The sequence below is a fragment of the Malurus melanocephalus genome, unplaced genomic scaffold, assembly GCF_030028575.1.
Source record: "Malurus melanocephalus ecotype Western Australia unplaced genomic scaffold, MMel_1.1 scaffold_356, whole genome shotgun sequence".
Taxonomy (NCBI): Eukaryota; Metazoa; Chordata; class Aves; order Passeriformes; family Maluridae; genus Malurus; species Malurus melanocephalus.
This window is the reverse complement of record NW_026623588.1, coordinates 340,939-350,702: the sequence shown is the minus strand read 5'-3', so window position 1 is coordinate 350,702 and position 9,764 is coordinate 340,939. Positions and strand designations below refer to the sequence as shown.

Genomic DNA, 9,764 nt, shown 5'->3' with positions numbered 1-9,764 from the left:
GAACTGATCATTTTTTTTTTTTTTTTTTTTTTTCCCAGACAAGCACAGAACTGAGCAAGATAGAAGGTTAGAAAGAGCTGGCTGAAACAGAACACGATTAAGAGTATAAAAATAGGTCACTGGGATAATATAACCTTTAGACTATTGGCAATGTGCCCCCCTTAGAGACAAGCCTGTGTGCTATATTTCAGGAGAATGTGAGGAATAAAAAACAACCACCAACGACACATCAAAACAAAACTACAGATCATCCCTCAGAGCTTTGTGTGCTTCTGTTTGAACATCACTAACATTAATTCACTCCTTTTCCTCTGCCCTCATCCATTTGATTGAGCACAAAATAAATGTTATGCAATCATACCATTAACATCTTCCAAAAAAGTAATAATCTCTTTTGGCACAGAGGCTTCATTACAGATTTGCTCCGCATTGCACTACCTTAGCAGGGTTCACAGTTCCAGAATCACAGGGACCCACCTCCACAGCTTCAATCCTCACATTTTGTCCATGCTGCAGAACATTCCCAGCATTCCCYCAAAGCAGAAGGCCCAGCAGACAGATAATCACATCTCAGCAGAGCCAGCTCCGAGGTTAGCACTCACAGACAGCATTAATGAAGCTTCACAAAGCCCCTCAGCTCATCRGTATCTGGGTGTGCCATCATCTCACTCTCAAGCAGCAGGCTGGTTTGTGCCTGAACAGGACATGGCCACGCTTACAAACACACTGGAGTTCCCATTTCAGCCCCTTGTGCTTTCTCTGGGACATTTTGTCTGCTTGCATTACCACGGCTTTGTTTGTGATTTCATCTTAAACACAGGCACCTCAAACAGCCCCTCACTGGTCAGCAATGTCCTGCCACACCACCTTCAGATGTGTCTCACCTTCTGATCCCACCCTTGGAGTTCATTGTCGAGCATCACCATTAACACAGGACAAGCCCAGYTTTGGCAGATGCAGTCGTTTGTAATGTACGTGAAGATGAATAGGCTACACCTAAAATACACTTCTTTGTGTTTTTATTATCTGAAATCGCTGAGCTGGCTCCAAGCCAAAAATCTACCAAGGAGCTSAGAGTAATGAGTAAGCACCAGAGGTAGATCTTAGTCTACATCAAATTTCTGACAAGGATATTTGAGACTGTTAAACCAGCAGGGAATACTTGGCTGAGCTGGTGAGGAGCTCACAGGTGTGAGCACCCAATGGCAACAGAGCACCTGCAGTGCTCTCAGTACTGCTGCAGCCTGACCCATCCTAGGAAATGATCTTGGGGAAGCCTTGGAGCCTGACTTTCTCATGCACCTCTGCACACAACCCGAGTGGCAGCTTTGCACAGCCATCTCCATAGGGGTGACCCTAACTGAAGGGCCACAGCCACCACCCTGATTGGGGAACCACAGCTCTAATGCCAGCACCACATTTACTATTAAAAGAAAACCAGTGTCAGCTTTTATACCAGCACCGAAACAATCCMACTGCAGACACAAACCCAAAAGCCTGTCACACGGGTTTCTCACCGAGCATCCAAGTCCCCTGTGGAATGAAGAACCACTTGCTGAAGCCAGGCTGATCACCAGATACCGAGTGGCCACATAAGAGACAGACCTGCAGCAAAGCCAGGGCAATACAGGGTGCCCAGAGCTTTAAAACAAGATGTGGGTGGGAAGGACTAAACCAAGCTGCTGAACAGTACCAGAGGGGCTGGAGCTGATCATCTGCAGCACAGCCTGATGACTATGAGTGCTGCAGCCCCTTCCCAGCTGAGCGTTTTTGGATTACTTCATCCCCCATGCCCTTTTGCAACATGCAGCTTCGAGAGCTGCATTACATCCTGGCTCAGCCTCAGCTCCCATTTCTCCACTTACAGCTGCTGTAACCAAAAAGACAACTGCAAAAGACTGTCTGAAAGCAAAGAAACAGGGTTTGGCAGGTTGGGACCGTGGATTATTTTTTTCCATCCCCATGGATGCTGCTTCAGAGTTGTCCTTTCAGACCCTGTGCACAGCCGATAGCTTTTGCAGCTTATTGAGCCCGCTGGTTTATGGCAATGTTTTTCTGCTCACTGAACTGGCTCATTCTTTCAGCAGAACAAACTGTTCCACGTTGAGGCAGGAGTTGGCTGTGTTTTAACAAAGGATTTTTCCCTTCTGACAGTGTTTTGCAAAAGACCCAAAAAAAGGAGTTTGGAGCCAAGTTACAAAAGGTCAGGAGAGGCGAGTCAAGCACTGGGTGTAGTTCCTGTATGTCACAGCCAGACAAGGAAATGGGTGGGGAGAAGAGGAATGGCAYTTTGAGCTGCAATAATATGTATAAAGAGATATTAATGAGGAATGGGCTTTTAAAGGAGGATGGCAAGTATGCAGGCACTATAATTTTTGCTGTACAACAGCAGGCTTGTTAGGTAGGCTGATGCCTCTGCAATCATTTATCCATGTGAAGCATGCATTTGAGAGAGTTCAAGTAGCACTAGGAGTGAGAAAAAGGCAGTCTTATTTGCTTCCCCTCCCCAAGCTGATTTCAAGGAGCTACCGCGCTCTCATCTCCCGTCAGCCAAATGAATATTCAAAAGCCTTTTGCCAAGCCAGCGCCAGTCAATCACAGAAACAATGCTGCAGGGAAAAAAACACTGGGCTGAGAGACCTGTGTGAGACRGGCACCTCACCACGGCTCTGCTTTAGCATCCAAACCTTTAACGTGGATCAAGGTGCTTCTGCCCTGCCTGCTCCACAGCCCCTGCCACCCCACAGGGCAGCAYGGCYCCAGAGGAGCTGCTGGATGGAGGATGAGCATCCTAAACCAGAGTGCTGGGAATGGGGAGAGACCTGGCACTGTGTCCCAGCAACACAGCCCTCCTGAGGGGCTCTGATAGCTCTTCCCTCTCCTTTGGGACCACAAATGTTTTTGGCATGGGATGGGCAGGTTCCTGTGAGGCCCCATTCTGTGCTCAGCAGCAGCTGGAAGGGACGGGTCTTTCTGCTCTGTGCACTGCACATGCACAAGCCAAGATGGACAACTCTGGCCTTGCAGATGTTAGAAGGAGRGAGCCAAGGCGATATGCAACAGTTGACAGTATGGGATGCCTAATACTCAAGCTTTTCCARGCCTCAGAGGATCCCTGAATAGAAAGAAACCACCCACCACTGGAACAGAGCCACTTTTGTGGCTGGAAGGGGCAGATGTTCAACCCCATACAACAATGCAACACAACAGTTGAGGCTGTAAGTGAAGAATGCTGCATCCACTTAAAACTGAAGAGGGAAATTAGGGACACCATCTAATTCTTGGTCCTGATGCTTGAAGTTCACATACCTACTCTGCAAGAGTGGCACAGGGTTTTCTCCCATTGCCTTAAATAGACAATATCCCGGACTAAAGCACTGAACCACAAGGGCTTCAGAAGCATATGGGGAGACTTGACACGTGTTCAGCTCCTTCAGCTGCAACACCAGCTTCCAAATAAGTTCAGCTTCTTTTTAGCACCAACATAAGTGACAGACTTCCAGAARTCCCAATTGGACTGGACAGGACAGGCCCTGCTGGCAGAAGGGCAGGCCATTAAGAGAGCTCGGTGTCCTGACAGCCAAAGTCTTTGCTGAGATGAGCCTGGGGAGAAGCTGAGTTTCAGAAATCCTCCTCACCCCAGCCAGCATTAGATCCTCCATTCAGCTGCCAAGAACAGCTTGGCGTGGAAAATATCATCATCCCTACCACCACACCCTCATTTACTGACCCCCAGGAGCTCTCACAGGACAAACTTCTCCCTTTCTCTGAAATACTCACCATGTCTTTTAGGATTGACAGCAAGAAAAAAAAAAAAAACAAGCAGATTTAGGACTTGATTTGAGATCTCTGTGGGCAAAATCTGGGCATCTGGATCGTGCACCTGCTAGCCAGATGCAATCCTGGTCATTTGCTCCCCGGTTTGAAACTATTATTTGTTCAAAACCATTTGTCAAGAYACTCTGGACAGAAAGCAGAGACACAGAGCAAGGTTCAAGGGTTATTTGTGATATGAACCATGCCAGTCAGGACTCTCCTCTTCCTCCAGCTGTTTAGTGACACTTGGAATGGATCTGCCTTACTGGAGAGTCAATTATTTTTTAGTTGAAAACTCACCATCCTCTACATCAGCTGCGAGATGAAAGCATCCCAGTTATTTACTGCTGGAAGCTAAAGGAATTTCCTTASTCACAAAAACCAGACATTTAAAATTAATTTCAAGTTCAGCTGTGATAAACAAATCACATTCTCCTCCTTTCCTTTGCCTGTTTTTTCTTTTCCTTTTCCTTTTTTTGTTGTTGCTTGTTTTTTAAATCATGCCTGCTGGTCCAGCCAGCCTTTTTCTTAGCTGCCCTTTGCAACTCCTCATTTAAAAACTCATTCACAAAGATGCAGAGGAACTACAGACATCTTCTGAGAAAAATGAGCAAAACCAGATCCTTGATTTCAGAGCTTTCCCTCTGATAGCTGATTCCCCAAAAACCACATTAAAAAGAAACAAACCACTATATATTTAAGGCTTTTCCCCCCTTCCTATGAAGAGCAAAAGGTTGGGGAGTTGGGATGGGGGCTTGGGGCTTCAGCTCTCTGCTGACAATCAGCCAGTGGAGCTGGCTGGAAGATGAGCCCACTGCACCTACCCTGCCCAAAAACTGGGGATGGGAACAGCTCCTGGCACATTAAYAGGGAAGACAAAAGGTGTTTCAAATTGATATGGCAGTGCAGCAAAAGAGTTGGGGTTTTGGACTGGGTCCTGCAATCCTGAATTCACATTGATGTACTTTATACCTTGTGGATCACAAGGCCTTGATACAAGGGGATTCTTTTTAAAAATTCAGGCGTGCTGGGAGAATTGCCTCCTTGCCACGTTTTAGTGAGTCTGCCCATGAACTGCCAGCAATTACTGAGCTTCCACTCTGTATTCAAAGCTCTGTACAATGGAGTTTATTATTTTTAAGCCTTTCAAACATCAATGCAGCAAACTTAAGAGAGCTATTTGGAAGATTAAGACACAAACACCACCATATTATTCAATTTAGCTCCAACACTGAGCACTTATTTCTGTAAAGAATCACAGCTAATACACTGCCAGCTGCCAGCAGAGACAAACACTTAGAGCTTTAAGTCACACTGCAGCATGGTCTTATAAATCAAATTTAAGGTACAWGAAGAAGGAAATTACTAACATTATGTAAGTACTACTCAATTACCAYCAAATAATACCAAACTTACCTTCAGGTCTTGGCCACAGGCTTCAAATATCCACCCCTWGAAATGACAAACCAAGGAAATCCTCACTTTCTGTGCATGCAGCCAGGTGTGAAGCAACCAGTACATCTCCAACAGCTGTATTAGATGACTTTGCTAAATATTTTATATGCACATACAAGTGCAAAGAGGCTTTGTTACCATCTCACCAGCCCAGCTCACAGTGGAGAGTTCACTAATAGCTGTTCTATTTGCCAAATCAGACCTGCAGACAGGTGACAAAGGGGAGTGATGAGAGAAAACAAAAAGGATTTGTGCCTGTTTTCTATCATTACAGTGCTCACAGGAGAGCTGACTGCTGCATTTTGCCCTCCTGAAACCATCCCACCCTTCACAAACAATTGCATGAATTTAGATTAGACTGGGTGCAAGAGTAGCAGAGGGGAACAACATCCTTCCATGGAAATGCGGGAATGAAATGAAATGAAATAAGAGTCCATTAAAAAAAAAAAAAAATCAGTTTGCCATGCAAAGACTGTAATTTCATTACAGCTGATTTAACCTGAAGCCTTTGGAGAAAATCCATCAGTCGGGAATTTAAAATTTCCCAGCCCTTCAAATGAACAYAGAAATGTTCTTATTGCAAAGTGTCCCATGGATAATAGAAATATTCCTGGTTTACACCAAAGGCATCACAGACTATGTTATAACCTCAGAGAGACAAAAATCAAGAATTCCTCCTCTCTTTTCAGAAAAAAACGAAGGGCAGTCTCATTACACCAGTCTAAAACATTCATCATCATCATTAGGGTGAAGGGCACAGCAAGATTATTAACTCTGTTTCACAGCACTAAGAAAACAGCAGGATAAAGTAAACTGCAGGAGTCAGCACGGGGGACAGTAAGGTAAAAACGTTCATGCTGTGTCAGCAGGCAGCCTGCAAACACAGGAATGGGGATGACCGACTGGTAATGCCATGATGGAGCATTTCATTTCTAGGCCAGCAGCCCAAATCAGTCAGGTTAGGAGAGCATGGTCCTCCAGGCACCTGCCTTTTTCTTTGGGCTAGGAGTGAACAGATTTGGAAGCTTCTTAATGATACTGCACCAAAAGGACAGCGTGTCACACTGGATAAAGCTCAGCACAGCRGGAACTCCCTCCATGCACAAACCCATAATCAGAGGATTAAGGGAATAGATGCCTCCAGCGCCAGGGCAGCTGGGGGACAGYGCTCACACTCTGCTGGACTCGTCCCTCACAGTCTGCAGGACTCAGCCCTGATCCTGTAAGGAGCACACAGGGCAGCTCCACAGAGAAATGCCACAAGAGCAACACCCCTGCAGTCAGTCCCACAAGTCCCCACACTGAGCTGCTCCCAGCGCCAGGACCAGGCAGAGCAGTGAGCAGGGGGMTCCTCCAGGGACCTGAGCATGGATTAGCACTGTAACACAGCCCACACCTTCCAGGAGAGCTGGGAAAGTGGTCTGCAGTGCTGTCCAAAGCACTGGAGGGCTACACTGCTACCGTACTTGGAATATTCTGGACCATCTGCTTYCACATCAAAAGCGACCAGCAACTGCAGGCACAGCACCCAAAATCCAGASCCAGCTGCTCCGATCCATACTATCCATACCTTTCATCCTCTCTCCCCTTCTAAAATTGGGCACAAGTCTCATCATCACCTGGCAAGTGCTGGTGAGTGCTGAGAAGCTGCCAGTGAAGGAGATACCCTCACTGTTTAAATGACTTGAGCTGCAATCCTGAGTAAGGTCCCATGGGATGGTGGCTCCCCACTTCTGGGATATTCAGATTACAGTTTCTTGCCATCCCCCAGAGCCCATCAATGTTCTGAAACCACTCACCAGGGTTCAGCTCCACTAGCAAATTGCTGCCAGCCYTCTCCTTGTTGCCTGGCATCTTCTCCACATCCCTCCCCTCCTCTGTCAGCAGTTATTTCCACAGCATTTTTGAATTTCTCAAGAGATATGCAGAGCCTCTCCCCAGAGCTCCTAGATCCTCCAACAGACAACCCTAAAGACTTTTAGGAGTCACACATCCATGTGATCTTCCACATACACCAATCTGGAGCTCACCCTCCCCCACACAAAAAGTGGCTTGAACAACTAAAAGACTCACAATTTGGGGAAAAATCCACAGCCTTAAATGTTTGTTGTCCTTGCATGAGGATCACACAAACCACAAAAGGGGAAAACAAGAGGGTTAGACAGCAGAAGGGCTTCAAGATACCACATCCTCTACACTGAGGACTCACTTTCTTTCCTTTCACCAGTGTGAGGACTTCTGTGCAAGAACAGTTTTACTCCTAATTACAGGCARAGTGTGAGGGAACAGCCAGACCTACATGTAGCTTGAGATTTAGAGCCCCTGGTCTAGATTCATCCCCAGCCTGATGCCCGACCCCAGAGTYCACATTCTGCCAGCTCTCCAGCATCCCACCCAGCAGGTCAGTCAGTAACTCAGGATACCCTGAAGGAGAAGGGGTTTTGCAGTTTTGGCTCTTAAGAAGAGCAGGATGGAGATGAAAGCAAAGTTTCTGTGCAAAAAGGATGGATTTTTCCAGCTGCTGGGCCATGCCTCTTGCACAAGTGATTGAAATTTTGTACGATGTATTCACACCAAAGATGAAAGAGCGGCCACAATTCACACTCTGCTGCCTCTCAACAGCCTGCACAAGCCACTGAGCCAGCTGTGTGACCAGAGGGAAATACAGATATCTGTATTTTCAATATTTCTGGATAGTCAGATACTCCCCAGGAGCATTTTCCCGCCCACAACCACCACGAGATCWGATTTTCTGCCACTCCCAAAGATGATCATTCCCATCCAACCACAGCATCCCAAACCAGTTGGAGCTCGCTCACTGCCACAGGGTGGGGATCTCAGGCCAGTGGCTCTCCCAGATCCACCCCTGGACCATCAGGGAAGAGAAGGGGAGAGGGGCTGCATGCCCCCAGGACAAATGAGGCTCAGCATCACTCCTTCTGCAACTCTGCTCTACCTGAAACAGGCTGTCCCTCCCTGGCCAGCTGCCATGTGGAGGATTCCCATGGCGTATCCCATGGGAATGGCAGGGAGCCAGCCAGCCCCTGTCCCCCCCAGCTGTCTGCCATTCCAGCCACAAAGTTTTAGCACATTTCAGGGATGCTGGAAAGCCTCTCTTGAGCTTTAGGGAGTGGTAAAAGGGATGGTCAGTGCTGGGAAGGAGAAGACTGAGGTGGGGAGGGATGAAATGGTCTGCCCAAGGTCTGCCCCTCTGCCATGTCCCCAAAGCCATCACCCCTCCTSAGCATCCACCTGGATTTAAAGCAGAAAGGCAGCACAGAAGCACCAGAAACCTGCTCTGCCCCAATGGGATGTTGATTTAATGCTCAAGAACTGAGAGCAATGCTAAGACTTTACAGCTCAAGGAGCAAGCACCTTGTTAGTGCAGTTACGCCAACAGCTCCAGGACCTTATGGACCATATTCTCTGGGTGCCTGTAAAACCCTTTAAATGGATCATCCCGAGCTATTCTCCACAGGAACATAGAAGAGAGGCCCCTGAGATGGTCATGCTTTCTACTCCATCCAGGTTCTCCATGCAGCCACCATGGAAAAGGGTACAGACACCTTCCCACGGACACAGCTCCTGGCTGGAAGGGAAATGCTGTCACCAGTGTGTTACAGAAAGGGAAATGAGGCACAAAGAAATTTTAAATAACTACCCAAGGTCACAGGAAGCTTGTAGCAAAGTCAGTAATTGAACTCAGGACTTGAGAGTCCCCAGTGTAGTTATTTATCCAAAATCACCCTTTAATGGGTCACCTTTAGTCAGACACCCTCCTATTTTGCACCACCACTGAATTATATTGGCAAAGGGAATATTATGAGTTCCTCTTACAGACCARCATGCTTAAAGGGCTGTTGTGGAAATAAAATAAAACCTGCAGCATGCTCAGTGTGCTGGAACAGACAACTCCTCAGTGCTGCAGAGAGCTGAACCACMAAGGTGATTACAAGGCTCCAGATCAAGCTGGGAAATAAGAAGCTGTTTTTCCTCTGCAGTGAATCATTTAGTTTTGAACAGTAGCCTCCAGTAAAACTCATCATTTCACCTTGGATTTGCATCTTCTTTCACAAATACTTCTGATGACACAGAATCTTGCAGCCTTAGCTCAGACATCCAGAAGCCTGTCCCTTTGCAGCAGGACTCTCCCTGAACCTGATGTGCCACTGGTTTGTGTGGGTWCAAAACGACAGAATGGACTTTATCCAGGCTCTCACAGACCTCAGGCAAAGCTCTTTCCTTTCCTGARGAAAACCTGTTCAAGCACCTCTCAGCACGTCCCAGTCCATTCACAGAGACTGGGCACAGCCTTCACTGGAGCCTTGCACAGCCTCAGGACACTCCTGCCAGGCAGGGCTGCTCCAAGGCATCTCAGGAGCTTCCAGCCCGGCTGCTCCTGGGAGTCTCCAATGCCTTCCTGGGGGACTGCTCACCTCCCTCACCTCACCAATGCCTTCCTGGGGGACTGCTCACCTCCCTCACCTCACCAA

General features: G+C 47.3%; 1 protein-coding gene across 4 annotated transcripts in view; it reads right to left on the bottom strand.

Annotated features, from left to right (window-relative positions):
* ZHX3 (zinc fingers and homeoboxes 3) overlaps window positions 1-9,764 on the bottom strand; it is a 40,943-nt gene that overhangs the window by 10,217 nt on the left and 20,962 nt on the right. The window contains exon 3 of one of the 4 annotated variants that reach the window (XM_057378393.1): window positions 5,233-5,268. The exons of the other annotated variants lie outside the window; for them this stretch is intronic. The gene's annotated coding sequence lies outside the window, so the exon portion shown is untranslated. The remainder of the gene's footprint in view (window positions 1-5,232; window positions 5,269-9,764) is intronic. 4 annotated transcript variants of the gene reach the window in all.